The sequence below is a fragment of the Thalia democratica genome, unplaced genomic scaffold (assembly GCF_965202585.1).
Source record: "Thalia democratica unplaced genomic scaffold, ktThaDemo2.hap1.1 HAP1_SCAFFOLD_1280, whole genome shotgun sequence".
NCBI classification, from domain to species: domain Eukaryota; kingdom Metazoa; phylum Chordata; class Thaliacea; order Salpida; family Salpidae; genus Thalia; species Thalia democratica.
Window position 1 is genome coordinate 666 of NW_028140171.1, and position 9096 is coordinate 9761.

The 9096-nt window shown below is 23.0% G+C and overlaps 1 long non-coding RNA gene across 1 annotated transcript; it reads right to left on the reverse strand.

The window, feature by feature from the left end:
• Positions 1-1957: 1957 nt before the first annotated feature.
• On the reverse strand, positions 1958-8597 carry LOC145848181 (uncharacterized). The gene is made up of 4 exons (XR_014371777.1): positions 8530-8597; positions 6538-6593; positions 5680-5868; positions 1958-2133 (listed from the first exon to the last, which is right to left on the reverse strand). It is a non-coding gene; the product is annotated as an uncharacterized LOC145848181 (long non-coding RNA).
• Between the last annotated feature and the right edge of the window lie 499 nt (positions 8598-9096).

Consider the following 9096-nt stretch of genomic DNA (forward strand, 5'->3'; position numbering starts at 1 on the left):
CTTTATAGTTAAAAAACTAGTTTAAGTTTTTGTATACATACAAAACTTATGTTTGAAAAATTTAAAACAGTACTTTTATTTATTTTAAATAATTTTTCGACTTTATATAATAGTTTTCGTACTTTTAAATTAAAAACATATATACATAAATACATTAAGATACAACAGGTTACAATAGTTTTATACTTAAAGTATAAAACTTTAAGTGATCCTATGAACTTTTTTTTTTTTAAACACTAAAAATAGGTTATAATTAGAGTTCTGAAAATCAAAATATGAATTACAACATAAAACGGGATAAAATTAATAAAACAAAAGCAAAATAAAACTTAAAAAATGAATGCAAGTTATGTACATAGAACAAAATAGAAATTGATAAAGTAAAAAAAGTTAAAGCTCGAAATAGAAAAAAAATGGAAGACAAAATTCATTTCCAAAAGTTATTTTTTATAAAAACCTAAGACGACCAGCCTTAAACTTTAAGAAAAAACCATACAGTAAATGAAAACATTTTTTATTAAATATTCTGTTAAAATTACTAAAACCGTATTAATTTTTTCATTAAGTATATGTTATCTTATTTCTATTAAAATACTACCAATTTCCACAACTTCTTTAATTTAACTGGCTTTATTTAAATTAAACATAAGTCTTTGAATAAAGTAATTTATAATATTATCCCAAAAACAATTAAGTTTTGTATTATACAGTGAATTTTAAGTTTCACTAACACATTAGTAACGTCATGTAATCGAGTCTTTTGAATAAATTTCGGTTATATTTATATGATAAACACTATTCTGAGAATCACTTAAATCTCTATACTTTAAGTGTGAAACAAGTATAGCCTGTTGTTTTTTGTTTATAAATGAGTACAATTTCCTTTACTTTGACCACAAAGATTAAAATATATATTCTGTTATTAAAGGACTTTTTTTTTCAATATTGATGACTTTTATTTTGACGCAAATAGAATCAGTTATGAAAGCAAAAAAAGCAAAGTTTTGCATTAATAACTGATGCTTTTAGATTAAACTAAAATTTGTGAAAAAGTAGAATATAATTTAATGAACTAGATAACTTATTGTTTTGTTTAAGTTGTACTAAAAATGTTCTGTATTTTATAAATAAGAACTTATACTGAGGAAGGCTTGATGCATAAAGCAGAAAGATAATGTTTTCTTTATATCAAACATTTTTAGAAATATGTTTCTACAAAGTTATTATTATTAAATTCGTTATATAAATAAAACTTCTGTATAATTCATGTTGTCTTAAACTGTTTTAAAATAAACAAAGCCAAAAAAAAGAGCTTTTAGATCAGTTAATAATGTTTTAGATAACATAGTAGTAAATACTTTGTTTTTAAATATATGTCTAAAATTAAAATGAAAATGGTATATATTTTTAATGATAATTGAAGAATTTTAATTATTCAGTGTTTTTTTAGCTGAAAATTAATAGTTTGTACGTCTAATACTTCCAATTATATTTATCTAAATTCTGATTGTTTCAAACAACAGAGTTAAAATACAAGTGCGATATAAACCCTTTGATAAAATAAAAACCAGTAAAAAAAAAATTTAAAACACAAGTTTAGACTTTTTTTGATAAGTCAAAAATACTTTTTGCATAAACTATAATGTCTAAATCCTTTAAAACGTAAGTATATATATATTTTTGGTTTTATTTGTTAGAACAATTTTAAATATTATTAATAATTAATTAAAAACTCAAAATGAGTTTGAAACTTTTTCTGTTTAGGTACAAAGTCGAGTTGACCGTGTTTTCAACTTCAATTGGTATCAACAAAAATTATAAAGATTTATTTCAACTCACTACAGCTAGTGATGGTTCGAAATATTTATATAAATATACTATTTGTTTCTTATAAGAAAATTTAGATTTATCTTTTGTGTAAGCTTAACTAAATTATCTATTGAAAACTTACATAACAGTAATGTTAGGAAAAAATAGAGTTGATACACGAAGATCAATTCTGTAGGTGCACGAAATAAAAGCTGATAGAACATTTGCTGTTTTTTGTGGTCCTACAACAACACCTAGCGGATACGTTTTTCCAGTTTCCATTGAAGAAATTGTGTTTGTAAATTGAACATGCGTTTCGTTGACCTGTAATCAATAGTATTATAATCAAGAGCACTTAAAGTTTGAAAATTAAAATTTACAACCAAGTTTTGTCTGTCATATAATAACTAATTAAAATATACTTTTTACTGATAATTTTGTATTAACTTTTGGTTTGCTATTTGCTTTACTTATTCTAAACTGCATTACTCATAAGCTTGTTTTAAAATATTATTTATTAGCTTTTTGAACACGAAAAAGAACTTAACGTTCATAGATAGTGTCGAATTATCTGGTGTAAAAATGACCTCTCGGTCATATATCTACACCACTTATTTACTTAACCCTTTTAAGCTGTAAAAGATTTGAAAACGTTTTTAATTAAAAACATTTTCAAAAAACAAGCTAAAATTTAAAGAATTATAGACTAAACAAAACCCTTTTTAACTTTATAGAATAAAATTTTACATTTACTGGGAGATAGAAATCTTTCCAAAAAATCTAAGTTTATAAAAAACATTTTATTTCAACTTTAAATCAAACGCTTCACTTACAATTCAGCTTCCTGTGAAATATAACAAAAAGTTTTACAATTTAAATTGGATAAAAGTTATCTAAACCTAGTTTTTTTTAAACAAATAAAGTTTTTTCTTTAAAATTATTATCAACTTTAAACTAAGGTTTTTTTCAACTTATTTCAGACTCTTATCAACTTATGTTACTTAGTAGTTTATAGAGCACGAAAAAAAAAGCTCAAAATGTGGTTTAAGGACTTGGTGTATAGGACCTTTCGGTCATCGAGTCAGATAGACGAAACTAAATGTAAAACAGTATCGAAAAAAACTTAGTTAGCTATAAAGTAACACTTTATTGATTTTAAAAATCTTAAACGAAATAAAATTAATAATTACCTTAAACACCTCAAATTTGTGAAAGTTATTGGTATTTTTTACATTTCGATTTTTCAAAATTCGTTTTCAAAAATGTAATGCTAATATTTTTAAATTAATCAAGTAAGTGTACACTACCAGTATGTTTGAGAAGGCAAAAAACTTGATTTACTAACAACACTACAACAAAAAAAAAAAGAAAAGTGGCTTGATAGAAAAAATAATTTATAAGAATACTTTTGCTTGCAATTAAATTTTCAAAAAATATCAAAAATAACTGCTTGTATGAGTATCCTATTTAACTTAGTAACTTGGTATGAAAAATGACTTATAACATATATATGTAAACAAGGAGTATAAGTTTAAAATAAATTTGATAATTAACTAAAACGGTATTTAAAATCAAAATTTAGACAGCATGTAAGCTTTTAAAAACAATTTTCAAGTCTTACATAACAACTTACTTGGACTGTCATTAATTTATAATTATATTTTTAATAAAACTTTTAGATGTAATAACTTTTTAGACAGTATTTATTCGGCAACTATAAACAAAGTTGAGATGTTTCACGCCATCAATAATAAATAATGAACTTTACCACACGATCATCAACAACACACAACTTACAACCGGTTTCGGCTTTTAGAATGAGAAAAAAAAAACTCTGTAAGATGTATAAAACGAGTATAAGTTATATATTGTGTTTTTTTAATATTTTTATTTTTTTAGCAGTTTGTAGTAGAACTTTTAATGACAACACGTGGTCTTTTCGGATGCTGTTGTTGTTGGTTGTGTGGTAAATTTCATAATTTAATAGGTATACTAAATAAAAAAAATAACTTTTTAAGATATATATTTGAACCTTTATAATTTTTTACTACTTAACTATTTAAATTTATTTATAAAATAGTCAATCGGCTTACTTTTACAATTTTATTCTAAAACAAAGACTATTAAACTTTTTTGTTTCTTAAAAAAATATTTTAACAGAAGTAAGGAATTTAGAATCAAAAATTTATAAGTTAAATATGTACCTGTTTTGAGAATTTATAATTTAACCAGTTTAAGATATTTTTAAAGTAAACTAAACAAAAAAGTAAAAGTTAGATATAACAACACTCTAATTATCAACACAAAAATAACAATAAATTCAATCCAAGACATTAAAAATGATAAGCAATAACTTTTATATTACAAAAGGTAGTAAATAAAAACTAAACTTCCTAAGCCAAATTTTCTATAGTGGTATCATTTATGAAACTTAAAGAAATGAACTAAATTCAAATCTTGTTATGTAAACAATAAAAGATGTTTTATACCACTAATAAAGTAACACAATGTTGTTTACATCTTGTATATAAGTGTTAAAACATAAACAAACATCCTACTTATTGATTTTAGTATACTTTTAGTTTCAAAAAAATTTATCAAAAGTCAAGTTCAAAATGTCCTGAACAAGACGTTGAAAAGTATCCAAGTGGTGTACGACTCGATAACCGAAAGGTTTTGTTTTTTCGTACACCAGGTCCTAAGACCAACTACTTTGAAACTTTTTTTTGTCGTTCAATAAACAACACTATATAACACAAATTGAGTTTTATTGTATTTGTTAAAGCATATGTTCATAAAATTAAAAACTTTCACTATTTACAAGTTACTCTACCTTCAATTCTTATAAGTTACTTGATTGTTATCCGTATAAAAACAAAAATAATTTTAACTTGGTAAACAAAACTAATTACTTCAAAACAGTTTTTCTTTAACATTGCTTATTATGTTACAAATTTAAGTCTAATTTCTAAAAAGCTATAGAATTTTGAAAGCTAAGACTTGTAAATTCAAACTTAAACACATTTAGAAAGTTTATGAATGTCGTAATTTAATGGTATAGCTGCGCAGCTAATAGTATTAGTATTTAAATAAGTTTTAGTTTCATAACTTTTTGGGATACAGTAAAACTATATAACACAAAATTAATATAAATATAAAACTATATAAATCTCAACTGAAGGTGAAGTAACAAATTGAAAAATTGTTATACTTCTACTACAAATATAATCAAAAATTTTAAATATGTATAGCCAACACCTAATTGTGTATAAATTGGAGTAGATAAATTTAAAATTTCTGTTTAAACTGAAAAATTTGTTTACGAATACAAAATGTCTCAAAATTGTTTCTTTATAGATATCAGATGTAGATTTTTTTATATCCTGTTATCCATCTGGTAGAACTTTTTGTACAACAATATATATAAAAAACAAATCCTAGGGCTAAACTTTTTTTTCTAAATTCAAAGTCCTACAGTAATTTAAATAAATACTTTCATTGAAATTTTTTAAATAAATTTTAAGTCATTAAAAGATAGCTGTCTAATAGATAGTTCATAAATCAAATTAAAGTTTTAACTATTTTTTTTAGCTTATTACTTTGAAAGATTGATGTTAAATCTTTGTTATTTTAATAAAAAATACTAAATTCATATTTTTTAGTATCATAAGTGTATAGCTGCTGATTATTAATTTTTGCTTTCTGGTATTTAGTCGGGACAAATATCGTAAAGGCTGTTTTTAGTACACAAACTTATATATGTCACAAACTTATATATCTATATTTATATATTACTACAAAATATTTCAAGCTCTTTGATTGCTATTTGCATTAAACTTATGTTAGATTTTAAATATTAACAAAACGCACAGTAAAGTAAGTTTCACAAGCCAGTGAGAGGACTAATGACAGACACGAAAAATTCACCATCCTCGCCATCAAACAAACAAGAGTTGTCGTTTAAATGAATATCTTCCTTTTCGTAACCTGATGACGTAACTACTTCTTTTTGAATTTTAGCTGTTATAGCATCTTGACCGCATTCGACTTCAACTACATCTATAAAAGCCTTAATTAAAGTTGCTGTGCTTTGTTTTGAGTAGATTAAATTTATAGCATTGCATTTTATTTCGTTAATTGGTTGATTTTTTTTATTCTATATAAAATTTTTAAAGTTGAAAGGAATAGTTGTTGGTAGTTCCCTTGGATGTTGTCACACCAATATGAAAGTGAAAATGTTCTATACTCGATGTCTTTTTTAACTATAATGCTATGCTAAAAATCAATGTTTTAAGCCTAATATGTTTAATCTAAAAAGATGCTTTGTTTTAAACAAACTTTACAAATACATAGTAAGAATTAAATTCAATTATGATAAACTAAAATATTTAATCGATATTATTTAACGATATTGTAATCAATATAAATTAATGTATTGATATAATCGTTTTATATTATCAAATAAAAGCGATTAGATATTTAAGTTTTATTAGTTTATGATAAATAGGTTTAATTTTATTTATATGTTTATAAAATACAAATTTTTAGCTGAAAATCGAATAAAATGTTTTCACTTTGATATTGGTGCGACATCATCCTAGGGAATTACCTAACTTTCAAGTCAGAAAATAGACTAACATCCTAAAAAGCATAACACTGATATTTTCTTTTTTGAAATATTTATACTTTTAAATGGAACATATAAAAGTTACATATGAAACATTAAACCTTGAGAGTTTACCGTAGCCAACAACAATAGAAGAGTTGCGATTACGTTGCGCATTCTGTAAAAAATATAGAATTAATTTATTTAAATTTAAAAAAAGCTCGTGCAATTATATTTTCCGCAGGTAAAAATTATTTATAGAAAAGATAATAAATTGTTTTAAACAACATAATTTTATGATGTTCTTAACTTAAAACGATTTTTAATTATTTCAGCATGATTATAAGTTTACAAACTGATGAATGAATGTAATAAGACTTTGATTTTACGGTTGAATTATAAAAATTATATAAAACTAGCACAACTTACTAAGTAGTTAAAAAATGCTTTTAGTTATTAAGTAAATGAAAAGTTAAACTTTACTTTCAGTTGTACCTAAAACAATAAATTAAGATATATCTTTAGTAAACTGTATCATCTTGTTATAATTGTTTTTTTAGTTTCGAAAAGTGTATAATCTCAAAAGAACATTCTCAATTTTTCATAGAGATAAAGCTAATAAGATTAATTTTTAATTAAAATAAAAGTTAAATGTATTATATACTACATTAACTGATTGGATTTATTAACAGAAGTTAGAAATAAATTAAAAATAATAAAACACTATATCATAAGTACTAAAGGTAAGCTATTAAATAGAGAACTATAACATTTTTATAAAACAAAAGTATAATTTTTAGCTTGATTAATTTTGTTTTAAACTTCTTTAATTGTAAGTTTATCGCATAAAACCATAGAAATTCTAAGAATTCTAATTACTTTTTACATTTCACACTTAAGAAATATAAATATTTATCGCTGCAAAACTTGTAAACTTTTATTGCACTTTAATTGTTTATTAATTTTTTTTTAATATATATAAAAATTCCAAAAAAATGTTTTATTTTTTTGTTTAAGGCGTTTGTAACATCTTAAAAATATTACCTGTGTTTATACTTTTAGTTAAATAAATCAATCATTTATACAATGTTCACGTAACCTTCTAATTAAAAGTATTGACAAGTATAAAAGTCGTAAACTCACTAATGAAAAGTAAACAACTTTTCGTATATTTACTTACTAATATTTGCTGAATAGAACTAGTAAAAACGTTTATACTTATTTTTTATAAAAAGATTTTATGTTCATATAAGCGTATATTTGTTTTTAAAATTATTTAAATAGAAAATCAATTATATGATTTATACCTTAAAATGTCAAAAACATTTATAGTTCTGAGATTTTTAACGAATTTTAGGCTTTTCAAATAACAACAAAATAAAGAAAGCTAAATTAGAACAAACAAGAAGGTTTTAAATAATAAAAAAATGGTATACTATAAAATGAGCTACTTTTTAATCTAGTTATAAGATAAAATAAAGTTGGTTAACGAAATATTTTTCACACACAAAGCATGCAAGCTTAGTATTTCGAAAATTAGGCGTGGCAAGTTAAGACTCAAGCAGTAATAGGTCTATATTCATTTAATAGTTTTACTACATATATTTTGTAAAAAGTGTTTTTGTTTTATTTTACTAAGACAATTATGATAATTAGAAGTATTTTTTAGATGCTTTTTTAAAGTACATAATAATGCGCTATTAAAAATTCAATAGGGTAGCAATGATCGTATTCATAAACTAGTAAACTTGTTTACAACAAAACTAAGAGAAAACTTTTAAAATTAAAATTTCATGATAAAAATACTTTTAGAATTGTTTGTTACAACTTTGTAAAAGCTTCTACTAAATACTAAAAAAATAACAACTAAAAAAACTTTGTAAAAAATTTGATTTGTTTACAAGTATGTATTTTTGTAAAAAACATATTTTATCTTGTACTTTTCGGAAAACCGACAATGTTTCTTAAATGGAAAGTTTTGTTAACATGAAACTGTTATAGTACGTCTATCGTGAATAATGTATGTTTACTTAAATTTTTAACAAATGGTACTGTACTTAATTTATTTTAATTGATAAGATCTAAAAGCTTTTCTTAAAAAAACATTTTTGTACCTTCTTTTTGCTTTTTGAAGAAGTAGTAAAACCAGTCTTTTTCTTTTCGACTTTTTTTTACTGCAACTAGATCTAATAAAAATTTTTGAATTTTTATAAGTTTTGTATGTAACACTTGGTTATATTTTTTATTAAAAAATGTATTTTACAAAACTAAAGTTAACTATTATTTGGCTACTTATAATTTACTTTTAAAAATGGCTACAACACTTTAAATTACATTAATAATATTTTTGAATATTATCAAGGATAGTTCACATTTTAAATAATATAATTTGGAAACTATAAAGTATACAAACCTCTAGCTCGTAATTATAACAAACTTATAAAAATAAAACTTGACTAAAAAAGAAGATAAATAAATCATTTAAAAAATCATTCAGAGGATGTTTAAGTTAAAGTCTACTAAAATGTTACGCTACAAAAATACTTTAAATTACTAGTAAACAAATAACTTCAGTGCTAAGATTCTTTACAGACCGTTGGGTATCCTATAATAAGTTTTCAAAAAATTTCCGGTTTTTATTTTGGAGCAGTAGTCACGTGCTTGTTGAACCGCCCAAGGGC